This window comes from Natrix helvetica (genome assembly GCF_964273705.1).
Source record: "Natrix helvetica genome assembly, chromosome: 4".
In the NCBI taxonomy this organism is placed as follows: Eukaryota; Metazoa; Chordata; class Lepidosauria; order Squamata; family Natricidae; genus Natrix; species Natrix helvetica.
Genome location: NC_138550.1, coordinates 60,821,996 through 60,840,639, shown reverse-complemented (window position 1 = coordinate 60,840,639; position 18,644 = coordinate 60,821,996).

The following is an 18,644-nucleotide window of genomic DNA, read 5'->3' as shown; positions in this document are numbered from 1 at the left end:
AACACTGTTCAGTTCTGTCACTGCACTTCGAGGGAAAGCTAGAATAATACACACTCACAATCCTAACCAGCATTATTAGGCAATCAAAATAGAAAAGATTATATACCATTTTTAGTTTGGCGAGAAAGCAGAACATGAGAGGCATGATAGAAAGTAGTGTTATGGAAAATGAAGATAAAAAGAGTTTTGGGGCATTTTTCACAACAGATTTTGAAGTCCTCTGTTACAAATAAATATGGAGAGATTCAGGACCAATAATAAAAATTGCTCTGCGCATGTGCAGAAGCAAAACTCAAGATGGCGGCGCTTATGGCGCCGCTGGGAAAACCAGTTTGGGGACATGGCAGGCCTGGGTCGCTACCAGTTCCAGTGACCCAGGCCATCAAGTTACTACCTATTCAGCCAAATCAGGCCAAACCGGTAGGAACCCACCTCTGGTTTAGACACATAGAAGTTTGAGAATATATCCAAGTCACAATGAGCTAAAAATGAGACTTAAACAGAGGCTTGAATAACAATCAGCATTTAATCTTTGATCAAAGAAATGATGGTCAGTTGTTCCCAACATATCCAAGGATATGCATGGAAGAACTACCCACAAAAGAGGGAACCCTTCTTTTTATACTGTTAGAAATGTTATAAACGTCAGTAAAATTCCCCAATCCTATTCCTGCAAAAGGACAGAATACTTCCTCATTAGTGCTATCTTCTTCCTTTGTTCTCATGATTGACCACTTAGTTTCTCATGGGACATCCAAGGTATCAGTTTTACAGCAGATTGGATGGAGAGAGGTGGGGCTGACATCGCTACAACACAACATGCAATCTTGGCGCTCCAGGATTGCTGTCGATATCTCTGTTGCTGGATGGTCCTTTTTGGACCTAACCGCCCCAAAGAGACGGTGATAGAGAAGTCCTGCTGATCTCAGGGACATCGTAAAGTCCCTGATTGATCCAGGAGAAGCTCTTTCCTCCAGGTACAAGAGAAGCAGCCATTGAAGCTGCACAACGTTGGGATAGACTCCTGAAACGGAAGCAGAGCAGGGGAGAGAGTGTGTCGAAATTGGTGAGATAAATTTTACTATTGGAGAAGAGAATACCCCAAAAGACTTAGAGCAAAATTAAAATTGAAGAAGAAGAGAGTAAGCGGCGGATTAAGCCTCTATTAAAATTAGAGTGTTATCTTTTTTTCCCTCAACTTCTTTTTCTTTTTTTGGATGGAATTCTTACAAATGCCTCTTACTTTTTAAATTGGACTGGTCTCTTTTTTCCTTCTTCTATTTTTCCTTTGTATTTGTGGAGCAAGAATCTCTCTTTTTTTTGTAACGTTCGGGTGGATTTTACTTTTTACTTTTTTTTTCGCAAGCTCAGAACAAAGAAAGGGCTAAAAGCAGGAGAAAAAGAAGTAACACTGCCATCTAGAGGCTGGAGGCTTGGAAACAATTCCTATGAACATTTGATTTATATTTTATATCTCGAAGTCCTTGACTTTGTTTACTGAAAGGAACAGAGGGAAGAGCACAATTTATTTATACAGGTACTCTTTTGGAGCATTATCAGTAGCTGGACTGGAGTAAAGAGAAAGCCTGGACTTGAAAGATTATAGTGAATTTGTTTGAAATTTAGCAATAAGCCTTGGATGGTTTAGTGGCAGTGCTTACAACCTGGAAAAATGGTGCAACATGAAGAAGAAAAGGAATTAACATTGCAAATAATTATGTTAGAAATTCAAAAAGTTCTAATAAGCACGGAGAGAATTGATAAGGGATTTGAGATTATATAACAAAACATAGAAAGAATGGAGGGAAGAGTTGAGAATATTTACAAAACAATAATGAAATTGGAAGACAGAGTTAAAAAAACTGCAGAGAAATATGAACAAAGCGATAAGAAAATTGTTGACATTGACAGTAAACCGAGAGTGGAGGGAAATGATATGTGTAAATTACTGAAAGGAGAGATCAACGAACTCGAACTCTATCCCAGACTTCAAAATATAGATGAAGAAAGGGGAGAAAATATGGCAGAAACAATGAAAGTAATTTTGGCAGAAGCACCAATGATAACCAAAGGCAACATGATGGAAGGAACAGATGGAGGGTTTCAACTCTCTATAAGATATGGAATGAACAACAAGTTGCTAAGAGAAGTCGACATAAGACTTAACAAGAAAACACTTAGATACAGATTTTATTTGGCATAGGATATCATATGAGACTAATCATTGTCTCTTATTCAAGCTATCTATGGTTTTCTGTGATGCATTGTCCCAGTCATTTTAACACAATTCCATATATACTTTGCCAATGTTTTTTTCTATGGCATAGATGGAGACTCAAACCTTTAAATATCGCTTGACCCAAGTTCTAATCAGCTACAGCCAGATGATTAAAGAGACTTGGAAGTCTAGAGAACCCCACATTGCTTTTCCTCGGAATGTAATTAGACCAGTTCCAAAACCATTGATGAAAACTGTTTCTGCTCTAATGCAAAAAATATGCCTTGTAGAAGAAGAAATATTGTTTTTAAGGAAGATAAAAGTGGGTGCTTATCAGCCTTATCTCGAATGACTTTGGCAGAATACTGTCAGACTCTTTGCAAACTATTTGTGACTCATTATGGGCTGTGAATGAACATGAAATAAAAAGAGAGTTTTTGGGACTAAGTGTGTGCTTTTTACTGTATCAGGAAGCCTAGGTCAGAACAGTTTGCTTCCTGCCACATAACAAACAAACCTCTATTAAGATGGAGCAGCTTCGTGCTGAGAATGCTCAGCTTAATCAGCAAGTAGCTCTGCTGGCAGCCCAGATAGCTCAGCTCCAAGCTCGCGCTACTCCACCTCCTCTGAGAAAATGCCCGGTAGCTGTGCCAGATATGTTTGATGGCAATCAGGCCATGTTTCCTGCTTTTTTGGGACAATGCCAGCTTTTTATCAGCCTGAGTGCTGAAAACTTCCCACTGCCTGGGATAAAGTGGGGTTTATGATTAGCCTTCTCTCTGGCTCTGAGCTTGTTGGGACACGCCCTTGCTGGTTCAGGCTAATCCTTTGTTGGATGATTTTAGGGGCTTTTGTGACCACCTCAGACTAATGTATGAGGACCCCATTAAGTCACAGACTGCTACCCGATGTCTAAAGCAGGGCTGGCAACCTCTTCAGGAATATATCAATGAGTTCTGGCTGCTTAGCCTGAATTCGCCCTGGAATGAGGCTGCCTTCATGGACGCGTTCTAAGATGGGTTGTCGGAGGAGTTGCAGGACGAGCTGGTTTGTGTTGATATTCCTCCAAATCACAATGCGCTGGTTCATCTTTGCCTCAGGATCAAAGCCTGGTTGCAGAGACGGACCAGTTGAGACCTGGGTGGTACCAGTCATGCGTGAGACCCTGGCTCTGCAGGAGGAGCCCATGGAAATAGGTGCAGCCAGACGCCACCTGTTGGTGAATGAGAAAAACAGACAGCACTCAGAGGGGTTGTGTTTCTATTGTGGGGAATCTGGGCACATGGCTGCTTCATGCCCCAAGAAGCAATGCGGGGAGTTGGCTCTTGGGCCTGCCGCACAGCCATAGAAAACCCTGTCAGGAAATGCCCCAAGCCCGATATAGGGAAAACCCTGGGTTGGGCACACACCAACACCAAGCCACACCCAGCGGACGTGGACCCCGGACCCCCCGGGCCACTTGATCCTGGTGGCACAAGTATTCCTTTTTTAGGTCAAAGTTTTCTTTTTATTAAACAAATCTTTTTAAAAGAATTTTATTGGTTTTTAAACATTTATGGGGAAAGGTAAAAAGGTACATAGAAAATTTTGGCAGCTCCCATGCTATTGGTAGAAATCCCTCCAAATCTCACAATTTTTACAATGTTAAAGACAACGTATAAAAGATAAGCAAAAACAGAATCTTGTTCTACATTATATCAACCATGTGTTCAATCATCTCTTTTTTGTCACTTTCTAGTATATCAACAATTACAATAATATTTCAAATACATTTATTTTTGTGACCTGAGCCTTTTTGATATTGCTCCCTCTCCCCTGTCCCCAGATGGAGCCACAGCCCCTCCCTCCTTCATATCTTGTACATTACTACCTTTTTCACTACCTCCCATATTTTCGTCCTCTAGGAGAGAACTGTGTTTTTTTAATGAAGGCTTCTGCCTCCCCCACTGTATTAATTCTAATTCTGTTTCCCTCCAAAAAACAACAACATTCCCTCTGGCAATAACCATCTAAACCAAACTCCTTTATTATATAATTTCTTTGATAAGGAGGAGTACTTCCTCCTTTTTTCTCTTATTTTTTTCGGAATTTGCTTTAAAATGGCAATTTCTTTGTCTTTATATTTTAGTGGTCCCCCCCTTTGGGCCCCTAGCACCTCACCCCTCGTGGTCCTCCTAAGAAATTTAACATGTACCTCCCTTGGAACATTATGTGTTCTAGCATATGCTGAATTAATCCTGTAAACCAGATCCATATCCCACCACAACTGTTCTTTGTCTCTCTTAATATATTCTGCTAAAATTGTACTCATAATATCCTTAAGGTCTTCATTTTCTATCTCTGGTAGGTTCTGGAATCTGAGAAAAAAGGACATTCTTTCAAGTTCTATCTTTGCCATAAAGTTTTCCAATTCTAAATTCCCCTTCCGGACTGCCTTAACCTCCTCCCCCAACCCAGCCACCCCCTCCTCCAACACACTAATTCTTTGTTTGTTTTCAGTTATATGGTGTTGTACACCCCTGAGTTCTTCTTTGAGGTCTGTCACCTCTTTTTTCAACTCATTTTGACCCCTCATAATTTCCTGAAACATTTGGGTAACGGATAAGTCTTTTGAGCTCTCTCCAGTCCCTTCTTGTTGTAACAATGAAGTAATTTTTGTCTGGTGCATAATTGGGCTGGAGGTGGCAGAAGTGGGAGCCGAGAATGACTTGCCCGTTGGTGGTTTTTTGGGCCCCATTATCTGAGTTCAGAGATGGTATAAATCTTTTACAAAAGAAATGGCGTCAGTGGAGTGCGCAGCTGTGCCGATCCAAGGAGGCAGGCAAATCCAAAAGTGAAAAGTTAGTTCTCCATCACAGTTCCAAGGCATGGAGGCACACCAGAAAGGGGAAAATCAAGTAATCAAAATCCAGGAAGACCACATAACAGGAGAGGTCCAGGGGTCCTTCAGAGGGGGTAATAATACAATGTCAGAGATGTTTTCAAAGGTAGTTTCAAAAGGCAACTTCATTTGTAAGTACAAAGACGAAGACGGAGGGGAGCCATCTTGGCTCCTCCTTTCACAGGGAGAAGAACAAAGATTTCCATAAAGTTTTTTTCCTTTAAGAAAACAATTCAGCAATCAACTCTTGCAGTTGTGATATAAATCTTTCTCACATAGTTAATACAGGTGACAAGTCAGCCTTTATTCTCTCTCCATTCCGATAGAGAGAGAGATAATTCAAATGCCGCTTTATCTGAGGGAGGTAAAGAGAAAGAAAAACTCCCTCTAATCTTCCAGCTTCAAATAGATTGAACACGAACTTGCAATAGTTTGCTGCTTATCCGTTAACGATAATTAAGGAGATTAGGATGGATCTCTCGCCACCCGCGTTCCAGCTGCTCCTCCTTAATTAACTCCTTCCTCCCAGAGCCCATTCAGCAAAAGGGCAGACAGCCAAATGCTGTTCCATGCCCCCCCTCCGCTCCCCGGCTCCTGGGGCGAGGCTGGAAACACCCCTGCTGGCTGCCGTCGAATCCGGGGGTTCCAGCAAGCCGCCCTCTGGCAGGTGGTCCCTTTGAGACCCCCTGTGCTCCTAAAAGGAGCCCACCAGAGAGACGAACAGAGGACAACAATGTCCGTCACCTTCAGTGACCGGAAGTGATCTCCTTTATTAAACAAATATTACATCATTAATCAAACAGTGTGTCATCTGAGTACAATTTTTTGTGTCATCATATTTAACATTTACTATCATTTTAATATACTTTTATATTTCCATTTACCTTTACATTTTAATTACATTTCAATTCAACTTCTCCCCTATGAATCGGCAAGAGGAGGAGGAGCTTCCTGGAGCAATGGCGGTCTGCCTGAGAGCTCCTTAGATCCACGAGCTCTTTTAAAGGGAGCAGGGGTGCTGCTGGTCCCCTTTTTACATCATGGGGACCAGGTGTGCAATAAACAGCCACCCTGGGTCTTTTTATGACCCAAGGGGGTCTCCCAGGGTGGCTTGAAGACCTGGAAATAGCTCAGAGAGTGGACCGGTGAGCTGCCTATGAGAGACACCACCCAAAAACGCCGTTTTTGGAGACCGGAGGAGTTGAGTTCGCCGTTCTGGGAGCGGAGAGGTTTGGAGGAGCTCGGAAGAATGGCGAAAGGCGAAGAAACGGCGCCTGGAGCGTGCAGGGGGCGTGCTATTGTCGTTTTTGGAGGCTTGTGGCTTGGAGCGCGCTCTGGGGCGGCGGTGAATGGAAATGGCCGTCCCTGGGGCGGCGGCAATCCAAGCGGCGGCGGCAACGGCTGGAAAAGCCGAACGCCAAATTCCCCGGCCTGCAGCAGTTTGGAGAGATGTTGGAGATGCTGGAGGTCGAGTTGGGAGGATTGGAGGTCGATAGGACTGGATAGGACTGGAGCAGGAAGGACTGGAGGCCGGTAGGAGCGGCGTTGGGGCTTGTAATGGTTTGGCTGGAGTGCTTAGAACATGGATGCAGGCCTAGGCAAGACCTAAATACCGAAGGCCTGGTAGGAGAAGGGCTGCGTCCAGGAGGCTGCTTGGAGGCTGGGGGGGAGGCTTGCTGGGAACTGGCAGGCTTGTTGGGAACTGGCAGGAGGTTTAACATCAGACTTGGCAGGGGAGTTTTTTACCCCCTGCCAGCCACCTCCCTGACTGTTCCGTTTACCCCCCCTGCTGACTTTTGGACTAACAACTGCCCCTGTTTTTCATCCGTGCGCGCCCTGGAGGTTTTTTACCTCCCTATCTTCATCTGACTGACCATCTGCCCCTTGCCCATTATCAAGCAAAAATCCATCTACCCCTCGCCATCCACCATTGACCACCCACTAGCCCCCACTTACTGACCGGCACTTGACCATCTTATTATCATCACTACCCCCCCCCCTCATCTTGGACTGGACGATTCTCTTTGCACCGGTACCCGGCTTTTTCAATTTTATTGGACTATGGCGTATGACCACACCATCTGCAGCACAGAGCCTAGGCCCTGATGAATTTTTAACAGCATATGTACTCTAGGCTAGACCTAATCCTACTGCGGGAATCCTCCCTCTCGCAGGTGTGGCCCTCCGCCCTTTCAAGGGCCCAGCTTGATGACGGATTCATTAATCCCGAGAGGTGGAGGAAGCGGAGACTTAGGGGATTTTTAGTTAAATGTTTTTTAAAGTCTTTTAGGGGTTTAGGGGTTGGGGGGTGGGTGGGTCAGATCAGTAGCGATGACAGAGCCAGGTCACCAGGTGGGGTCTTGAGCAGAAGGAGCAGAGAGGAGGAGGGGGGAGAGGATATCATGCCTATACAGGGCTCCTTGATTCCAACAGTCGTAGGGAGGGGCAGATACGAGGACAGATTAACAACTCGAAGTCGGTTGGGAGACCGTGGGTGCTGGTTACACCCGGTCGCTTGTACCAACCCCCGCGCTCTAGGTGGTCAGGATCTGCAGGCCCAGGGCCTGAGGCTGTTGTTATGCAATGCGAGGTCCATTGTCAATAAGGCCCCCCTCATTCACGATCTAATTTTGGAGGGGGAGCCGGACCTCGCGGGAATAACGGAAACCTGGTTGGGCCACGAGGGAGGGTTACCCCTCGTGGAAATGTGCCCACCAGGTTACCAAGCATTTCACCAGCCCCGGGCCCAGGGAAGGGGCGGTGGGGTAGCAGTGATTATCCGGGAGGACTTAGAGCCGAGGGAGTCCACTGTGCCACAGACGTCCGGATGTGAATCCCTTGTTGTGAAATGGGGCCCTGGGAGGCAGATGGGCCTGCTGATAGTATACCTGGCTCCCCGCCATACATCAGCGACCCTGCCTGAGCTCTTCGAGCTGATCTCATTGGTGGCGGTTGAGACCCCCAAACTTTTAGTGATGGGGGATTTTAACCTGCCGTCGGTGGGAGAAGCATCAGAGGGGGTTCGGGAGTTCATGGCTTCCATGATAGCCATGGACCTGACTCAAATGATTCAGGGCACGACACACGAGGGAGGTCACACCCTGGACCTTGTTTTTGTCTCTCGCCAGTGGTTGAGTGATCTGGGAGGAGTGAATTTAACCATCATGGTCAGATCACTTACTCCTCCGACTTGACTTCCCTGGTGCTACCCATCGCTGCGGGGAGGCGGAACCGGAAAACACTAGATGGTTCCACCCCAGGCGCTTGATGGAACCAGACAGGTTCCAGACGGAGCTTGGGCCACCTCCTGCAGCCCTGACCCGCCCTCGGGTAGAGGACCTGGTGGCCGCGTGGAATAATGCGACTACCGGGGCCTTGAACCGGGTGGCGCCTTTGCGGCCTCTCCGGCGGCAACGATCCACCCTGGCTCCTTGGTTCACCGAGGAGCTAAGGGTGATGAAGCGCCGCAAGAGATGCCTAGAGAGTCGTTGGAGATCCTCCCGATCCGAATTTGACCAAGCACAGGTACGAGCCCATTTAAGGACGTACCTAGTGGCATTGAGAACGGCCAAACGTCAATATTGTGCCGCTCTCATTGCATCCGCAGAGAACCGCCCTGCCGCCCTGTTTCGGGTGTCCCGCTCCCTTCTGTTTCAGAGGCCACGGGAGGCCCCTTTACAGGGTAGGGCAGAGGAGTTTGGGAAATATCTGCAGGATAAAGTCACTCAAATCCAGAAGGATTGGGTCCCCTTCAGTGGCCCAGTCGAGACGCCAGTGGCGAGTCTTGAGAAACCTTTTTGGGAGGAGTTTGACTTGGTTGTCATCGAGGATTTGGACAGATTGCGTGGACGACTGCGACCTACCACATGTTTGCTGGACCCGTGTCCCTCCTGGCTTGTACTGGCATCCTGGGAGGTTACACGCGACTGGCTCCTGGGCCTAGTGAACGCTTCGTTGGGTGAGGGGTCTCTCCCGGCCACCTTGAAAGAGGCGGTGGTGAGACCCTTGCTCAAGAAGCCTTCCCTGGACCCTACGGAGCTGGCCAATTATCGTCCTGTCTCCAACCTTCCCTTTTTGGCGAAGGTTGTAGAGAGTGTGGTGGCTTCTCAGTTTCCACGACATCTGGAGGAGAATGATTATCTAGACCTGCGCCAGTCCGGCTTTCGCCCTGGGCACAGCACAGAGACGGCCTTGGTAGATGATCTCTGGAGGGCCAGAGATAGGGGTTGTTCCTCTATCCTGGTCCTATTAGACCTCTCGGCGGCTTTTGATACCATCGACCATGGTATCCTGTTGCACCGACTGGAAGGGTTGGGGGTCCGGGGCACCGTTTTGCGGTGGTTCGGCTCCTACCTCTCCGGCCGGATGCAACGTGTGTTGGCAGGGGAGCAGAGGTCGACCCTAAGCCCCGTTACTTGTGGGGTGCCACAGGGGTCGGTCCTCTCGCCACTCCTGTTCAACACATACATGAAGCTGCTGGGTGAGATCATCCGTGGTTTCGGGGTGGGATATCATCTGTACGCTGATGATACTCAGCTGTACATTTCCACCCCGAACCACCCCAACGAGGCCGTCGAAGTGATGTCCCGGTGTGTGGAAGCCGTACGGGTCTGGATGGATGACAACCGACTCAGGCTCAACCCTTCCAAGACGGAGTGGCTGTGGGTTCCAGCTCCCCGGTTCAACCAGATAATTCCATCTCTGGCCATTGGGGGCATTCAACTCGCCCCCGTGGAGCGGGCGCGCAATTTTGGCGTCCTCCTGGATGCCAGGCTGTCCATGGATGAACATGTGACAGCCATGGCCAGGGGGGCGTTCCACCAGGTTCGCCTGGTGCGCCAATTGCGCCCCCTATTGGACCGGGACGCCCTACGCACAGTCACCCATGCGCTCGTGACGTCTCGCCTGGACTACTGTAACGCTCTCTACATGGGGCTTCCCTTGAAATGCACTCGGAGACTGCAGTTGGTCCAGAATGCGGCTGCGCGGGTGATTATGGGGAGTACTAAATACTCCCATGTGACACCTCTCCTGCGCGAGCTGCACTGGCTTCCTGTGGTTTATCGAGTGTGTTTCAAGGTCTTGATTACGATCTTTAAAGCGCTCCATGGCTCAGGACCTAGTTACCTGCGGGATCGTATTCTGCCCCATACATCCCTACGACCCATCCGCTCGCACAGAGAGGGACTTCTCCAGGTGCCGTCCACCAGACAGTGCCATGGGGCGGCGCCTAGGAGCAGAGCCTTCTCTGTGGCGGGCCCAGCCCTGTGGAATGACCTCCCCCCGGACATTAGGACCACTACTGACCTCCGCTCCTTCCGTGTTAAGCTCAAGACCCACCTTTTCCAAATAGCTGGCCTGGCTCAACCATAACTTCGTAACGCTCCTGATGGGTTTTTAATTTAGTAATTTTATTTAAGGGGATTTTAAATTGTGTTTTTAATTGTGTTTTAATTGTGTTTTTAATTGTCTTTCACTTATAAGTCAACTCTCCTCCATGCACATATGTATATGTCTCTGTTCTTTTTGTATATATGTTTGTCTTATGTGTATTTTTATCCGTTTTGATTGTACGCCGCCCCGAGTCCTTCGGGAGAGGGTTGCGGCTAATCAAATAAAATTATTATTATTATTATTATTCCCCAATTTATGTAATTTTATATCTCTTTTTGTCTATATCCAGTAATAGAATCTTCCCCATATATTATAATACTCAGATTCTTCCTTCCCTTTAATTGCCAATGTTAATCTATTCAGTTCTGCACAATCTAATATTTTCTTAATTACCTCTCCCACTGAAGGAATTTTTTCCATTTTCCAATTTTGTGCAAATACAATTCTGGCTGCAGTTATTATGTGAATAATCAAATATACATTCTTTTTACTATATTTCTCTGGTAAAATACCCAACAAAAACAACTCCGGTTTTAAATCAATATGTTGCTGTGTCATCTTCTCCAAGGACATGCGAATTTTTGTCCAATACTTTCTCACTTCTGCACACCACATATGATAATACAATCCTGGTGTCTGATGGCATTTCCAATACTTAGTTGATTTATCTTTAAACATTTTTGCCAATCTTTCTGGTGACATATGGCATCTATAAAACATTTTATACAGGTTCTCTTTATATGCTATTGCCATTGTTAATTTATAGTTCCTTTCCCATAATTGCTGCCACTTATCATATATCTAAAGATTTTTGCCCATGCTATCATTGTTTCTTTTATTGTTCTTCTTCTAATTTAATACGTAATAGATAATTACACAGTTTTTTTACTCATTTGCTCTTCTATTCCTGTGAGTATTTCATCCAGTTCTGTCAGCTCCAAGTAAAAGCCATACAGCTTAGCATCTTTTTCGTATCTCGATTGTATTTGCAATTGTGTATACCAAACCATATCAATCCCTTGTTCTAACTCTTGTTTCTGTTTCAATTCTCCCTTTTCATTTTGATCTGTATGTATAAATTCATTTAACAGTCTAATCTTTCAGCCATTATTGATGCAAATATCTTGTAGTCCACATTTAACAAGGAGATCGGTTTATAGTTTTTTATTTGTTGTAGGTCTGTATTTTCTTTCGGTATAAGCGTTATGTATGCCTCCATTCATGAATCTGGTATCTTCACTTCTATCAGAAGTTCATTAAATACTTCTAATATTGTATTGCTTAAAGTGTCTTGTAATGTTTTATATAACTCTGCTGGTAATCCATCTGGCCCTGGCGTCTTACCATTTTTTTGTCTTTTAATTCCCTCTGTTAATTCCATCATTATCCTTTCTTCAAAAGCCTTTTAAAAATTTTCTGGTATTTTTGGTAATTCTGCTTTTTCTAAATATTGTTTTATCTTTTCTTCAGAGACTTCCTCTTGTTTGTATAGTTTCTCATTATATTTCTGAACAATTCTTTTCTTTTCCTCATTCCGATAACATATCATTCCTTCCTCATCCATCAGTTGATTGATTAACTTTCTCTCTCTCTCTCTTTTCATTTTGTATGCCAACCATCTTTCTGGTTTATTTGCATTCTCAAAAAATTTTTGTCTATCTTTTTAGTCTTTATTTTATGCCAAATCCTCTTCAATTTACATTTTTTCAAATTCATTTTGATTTTTAATCCTTTTATTTTGTGTATCCTTCTGTAATTCCATCTCTAACTTCTTATACTCTCCTTCAATTCTTTTTGAATTTGTCTTTTCTTTTTATTCTTTTTTCCCAAATTGGTCATTGCCAACCCTCAAATGTATGCTTTTGCTGTGTCCCACACAGTTTGTAGTGAGGTATCTTCTTTTTTATTTTCTCCAAAGAAGAAAGTCAATTCCTTCTCCATGTGTTGTTGAAACTCCTTTTCATTTAATATTGTTTAATTTAATGCCATCTTAATCTTTTCTTCCATCCCTTCCAAGTCATTGTGATTGAATTGTGGTCTGCCCATGTGCTTACTTCAATGTTTATATCTTGGATATTAGCTATTATATCTGTTGACATCCACATCATATCTATTATGGACCATGACATATATCTATTTGAGTAAAATGTGTATCTATTTTCCTTCTGATACCTTCCTCTCCAAGCATCTTGGAGATATAATTCTTTGACCATTGTAAAGAATGGTTTTGGAAGGATTTTCCTAGGCTTCTTATTTTTCTTTGTAGTTTTCTAGTCCAAATCTGGATCTATTACTGCATTGAAGTCACCAATCATACACACACACACACCACACACACGCACGCACACACACATACACATATATTCTCATACTCAAATTCTATTATTTTACTGTGTAATCTTCTATAGAAATCTTCCTGGTTGTTATTAGCTGCATATATTGCCACCAAAAGGATTTGTTTATTTATTTATTTATTTATTTTATTAAATTTGTTAGCCGCTCCCTCTCCACAAAGGGACTCGGGGCAGCGTACAATAAATAAAAACACATATTATAAAATTACACATTGTACGGAGGAGGTATAAAACACAATACAATATTATAATAACATAGAAATATTAAAATAAGTTAAATTAAAACCCTAATAGAAATTACAAGTTTAAAAATTGCCAGGAGGAATAAAATGGAGCTATGGTTGAGCCAGGCCTGCTAGTTGAAAAAGGTGGGTCTTGAGTTTTGAACGGAAGGAGTGGAGGTCGGTGGTAATCCTAATATCCAGGGGGAGGTCATTCCAGAGGGCTGGGCCCATCACAGAGAAGGCCCTACTCCTGGGTGCCGCCCTCTGGCACTGCTTAGTGGACGGCACCCGGAGAAGTCCCTCTCTGTGAGAGCGGATTGGTCGTAGGGATGTATGGGGCAGGATGCGATCCCGCATGTAGCTAGGTCCTGTGCCATGGAGTGCTTTGAAGATGGTAATCAATACCTTGAAACGCACCCGATAGACCACAGGGAGCCAGTGCAGCTCGCGCAGGAGAGGTGTTATATGGGAGTATCTCGTACTCCCCATAATCACCCGTGCGGCCGCGTTCTGGACCAGCTGCAGTCTTCGAGTGCATCTCAAGGGAAGCCCCATGTAGAGAGCATTACAGTAGTCTAGGCGGGACGTCACCAGCGCGTGAGTGACTGTGAAGGGCATCCCGGTCCAATAGGGGGCGCAATTGGCGCACCAGGCAAACCTGGTGGAACGCCCCCCTCGCCACGGCTGCCACATGTCATCCATGGACAGCCGGGCATCCAGGAGGACGCCCAAATTGTGCGCCCATTCCATGGGGGCCAGTTGCTCACCCCCAATGGCCAGAGATGGAATTAGCTGGTTGAACCGGGGGGCCGGAAGCCACAGCCACTCCGTCTTGGAGGGGTTGAGTTTGAGTCGGTTGTCACCCATCCAGACCCGTACGGCTTCCAAACACTGGGACATCATTTCAATGGCCTTGTTGGGGTGGTTCGGGGTGGAGATGTACAGCTGTGTATCATCAGCGTACAGATGATATCCCACCCCAAAACCACGGATGATCTCACCCAGCGGTTTCATATATGTGTTGAACAGGAGAGGCGAGAGGACCGACCCCTGTGGCACCCCACAAGTGAGAGGCCTCAGGGACGACCTCTGCTCCCCTGCCAACACACGCTGCGTCCGGTTGGAGAGGTAGGAGCAGAACCACCGTAGAACGGTGCCCCTTACCCCCAGCCCCTCCAGCCGGTGCAGGAGGATACCATGGTCGATGGTATCAAAAGCCGCTGAGAGATCTAATAGGACCAGGATAGAGGAACAACCCCTATCCCTGGCCCTCCAGAGATCATCTATCAACGCGACCAAGGCCGTCTCTGTGCTGTGCCCGGGTCGGAAGCTGGACTGGCATGGGTCTAGATAATCATTCTCCTCCAGGTGACGTGGGAACTGTTGGGCCACCACACTCTCTACAACCTTCGCTAAAAAAGGAAGGTTGGAGACAGGACGGTAATTGGCTAGCTCCGTTGGGTCCAGGGAAGGCTTCTTGAGTAAGGGTCTCACAACCGCCTCTTTCAAGGCGGCCGGTAAGAACCCCTCGCCCAATGAAGCGTTCACTAGCACCAAGAGCCAGTCTTGTGTAACCTCCCAGGATGCCAGTACAAGCCAGGAGGGACACGGGTCCAATGAACATGTGGTGGCTCGTAGTCACCCGCGTAACCTGTCCAAATCCTCGATGGCAACCGAGTCAAACTCCTCCCAGAATGGTCTCTCAAGACTCGCCTGGGGCATCCCTCCTAGCCCACTGAGTGGGACCCATTCCCTCCGGATTTGAGCGATTTTATCCTGCAGATATTTCCCAAATTCCTCTGCCCTGCCCTGTAAAGGGGCTTCCCGCGGTCTCTGCGAAAGAAGAGAGCGGGTCATCCGAAACAGGGCGGCAGGGCGGTTCCGGTTCCGCCTCCCCGCGGCGGGGGGTAGCACCAGGGAAGTCAAGTCGGAGAAGTGAGTGGTCTGACCATGACAGGGGAGTAATAGCTATGTCCCCTATTCCCAGATCACTCGTCCACTGGTCAGAGACAAAAACAAAATCCAGCGTGTGACCTCCCTCCTGTGTGGGACCCTGAATTAACTGAGTCAGGTCCATGGCTGTCATGGAAGCCATGAACTCCTGAACCACCTCAGATGCTTCTCCCACCGATGGCAAGTTGAAGTCCCCCATGACCAAAAGTTTGGGGGTCTCAACTGCCATCGTTGCGATCAGCTCGAGGAGCTCAGGCAGGGCCGCTGATGTATAGCGAGAAGCCAGGTATACAATCAGCAGGCCCAACTGTCTCCCTGGACCCCATCTCACGACAAGGGATTCACACCCAGATGTCTGTGGCACAGTGAACTCTCTCGGCTCCAGGTCTTCCCGGATAATTACTGCTACCCCACCGCCCCTACCCTGGGCCCGTGGCTGGTGGAATGCATGATAACCTGGTGGGCACATGTCCACGAGGGGTACACCTCCCTCGTGGCCCAACCAGGTCTCTGTTATTCCTGCGAGGTCCGGCTCCCCCTCCAAAATCAGGTCATTAATGAGGGGGGCCTTGTTAACAGCGGACCTCGCATTGCATAACATCAGCCTAAGGCCCTGGCTCTGTAGATCCTGGCCACCTAGCGTGCGGGGGTTGGTACAAGCGACCGGGTGTAACCAACAACCACGGTCTCCCAACCAACTGCAGGTTCTTAGTCTGTCCTCGCACCCACCCCTCCCCACGACCGTTGGTATAACAGAGCCCTGTACTGGAATGCTATTATCACTCTCCTCCCCCACTCTGCTCCCTCCCCTCCCGACCACACCTGTTTGCCTGGCTCTACTTTCCCTCCTGGCCTGAATCCCCTTCCCCCCTACCCTGGAACCCCTTAAAACTGTTAAAAATGATTAATTAAAAACCCCCTTAATTTCCGCTTCCTCCACCTCTCTGGGTTAACAAACCCGTCATCAAGGTGGGACCTTGAAAGGTCTGAGGGCCATACCTGCGAGAGGGGGGACTCTCGCAGTAGTAGTAGGTCTGACCTGGAATATATAGAGTTCATAGGTAGTCATAGGGGCGAGCTCATTTTCGGGTGCTGTTGTTAAAATCATAAGTTTGTTCGTGAGCCAGGGTTCTCCCACAAAAGGGGTATGTAGATGGTGGTTATCATTACCCTGGATGGAAAAGGTAGGTTGGTGAGCTAGCAGGCTAGCCAGAATGGTCTACAAGTGGAGCCTCAAGGGGGAACTGGGGAGCAGTTTGTAACACGGTGGCACTAAGGAGCAGTTTGTAGCAGGGCGTTAAGGTAAGCCTTGGTCAGATAGTAAATTGAATAGAGGAAGGAAAGTTGTCAGCAAGGGTGAGAGGGTAAAAAGTCAGACCTTCAACAAATGGCCACCAGTCTTCCAAGCGTCTCTATCCAGTCTCAGACATGAGTGGCCATTTGTCTCCTCGGCAGCCTGGCTGCCCAGGGTTGTTGTTTCTGAGCCCGCAGGGCCGTCTCGGCTTTCCTGAGCTTCCCTGCAGTCTCCGCTGGTCTGCTAGCGTTCTTTGGCGCCCAGAAAGCACCTCGTTCTCACCTCTCGCAGCCCCCCGCTGGTCCAGGATTTATGGTGGCCAAAAGGTCTGGCGTTCGGCGTCTTTAACCACCTCCACCACCGCCGTTGTCCAAACCTCCGCTGCCTGGGCTGCATGGGTTGTCTGGGATTCCTTTCCTCCTCTGGCTGCCTCCGCACCGCTCCATTCCGCTCCATTCCGCTCCGTTTCTTCCGTTCCGCACACGAGCACACGAGCCGGCAATTGCCAGCCCCAGCCCCAGCACCAACTAGCTAGCGCGTTTCTGCCTCATCGTCTGGCTCTCCGACCACCCTGGTGATCCAGCCCAAAGCCAGGGCGAAGCCAGGGTGGTTGTCAACGAAATTCCGACCCTCAAGATGGAACAGAGGGCCGGCAGCACCCCTCCCATTAGGGAGGCCCCCCCCAAACATGCGGAGCTCACAAGCCAACCGCCATTCCCTCCGGAAGCTCCTCCTCCTCTTTTTCTTTGATAATTATTGTTCAATACTACCATTAAGATCCTTCCTTCTTCATCAGCAAAAATTTGTTTGGATTTTATTGTCTTTTTGACGTATAATGCTACATCTCTTTTACATTTGTGTGTCACTGCAGTATATAATTCTCCCAATTTTGACTATTCCAAAAGTTTTTTGTGTTGTTTTCTAATGTGAACTTCTTGTAAACATATTATATCCATTTTTTATTTGTCTAATTTGTTAAGAGTTATTTTCCTTTTTATTGCCGAATTTAGTCCATTTAGATTTATTGATATAATGTTTATTTCTCCTTCCATAATTTACTTGTTACTAGGTTTTGCTAATCTAGTCATTCTTGGCTCTCTTTGATCTTTAGCATCCTTTGCTCTTGCCCCTTGTCTTATTGCTCTTTCCTCTCATTTTTTAAGCATCTCTCTTTTGTATGTCTTTTTCTTCCATAGATTCCTCCTGATTTCTAACCTCTCTTTCTTCCCTCAGTCTCTCCTCCTCTTGAGATCCCAAGTATTGATCATAGAATAATTCTGCTTTCTCTAATGAGTCCAATCTATGTCTTTGTTCCTGCCAGTTCACCAATAATCCTTCTGGCATTAACCATCTAAAACTCACTCCTTTTTTTTATCAAACATTTTGTCAAAAATTGGTACTCTTTTCACAGGTCTATGACTCTTCTTGGGATCTGATTCAATACCACTATTTCTCTACCTTTGTATTTTATTGAATTATTTCTTGCTATCTGCAGAATCTCTGTTCTTATTGCTTTCTTGGTGAATCTTACATGAACCTCCCTGGGTAGATTATGTCTCATTGCATATCTGATATGCACTCTAAATATTTCATCAATCTTACTTAATATCTTTTCTTTAGTTTCTTCCATAGCTTCAGACAACCACTCTGCCATTATCTCAGTTAAGTTTTCCCCTTTCTCCTTTCATATTTTGAAATCTGAGATACTAATCTGCTTTATCCATTTCTAAAGAGATAATTGTTTTTCCTGTTTTTCCTGATTTCTACCTGTTGTCATTAATCTATAGTCTAACTTTTCCACTCTTTTCTCTGTTAACTCTGCCTTCCACCTTTTGTATTTTTTGCTCATTTTTTCCATCATCCCTTTAACATTTTTCAATTCCTCTTCCACTTTCCCCATTCTCTCGCCCAAATTGACTATTTTTTTTCCTTTGAAATCTTCATGTAGTGCTTGTATCATAGCAGTCGAAACAGGTGTTGAAGATGTATGTGCTGTTGTTTTCTTCATCTTGTATTATCTTGAAATTATCTTGTGATTTATAATCCTCCCAATTTATACTCCAATTGTAATCCAGATATTTAATTCTCCCTGTTGGGGGGACAATATAAAAAGGTAAAAAGAAAAACCCAAAAAGAGGAAAGAAGGGGAAGAAACTACTCTCCCAAAAAAGAAAAAAAGTAGAAAAAAAACGAGAAGAAAGGGGAAAAAACAATATTGTAATAATAGTTTAATAACCAAAACAATGTAATCCAAATACAATAATCTTCTTCTTCAGGTTCTTCTCATCTTACTCCATTAATAATTATGTGGCAAAATATACAAAAA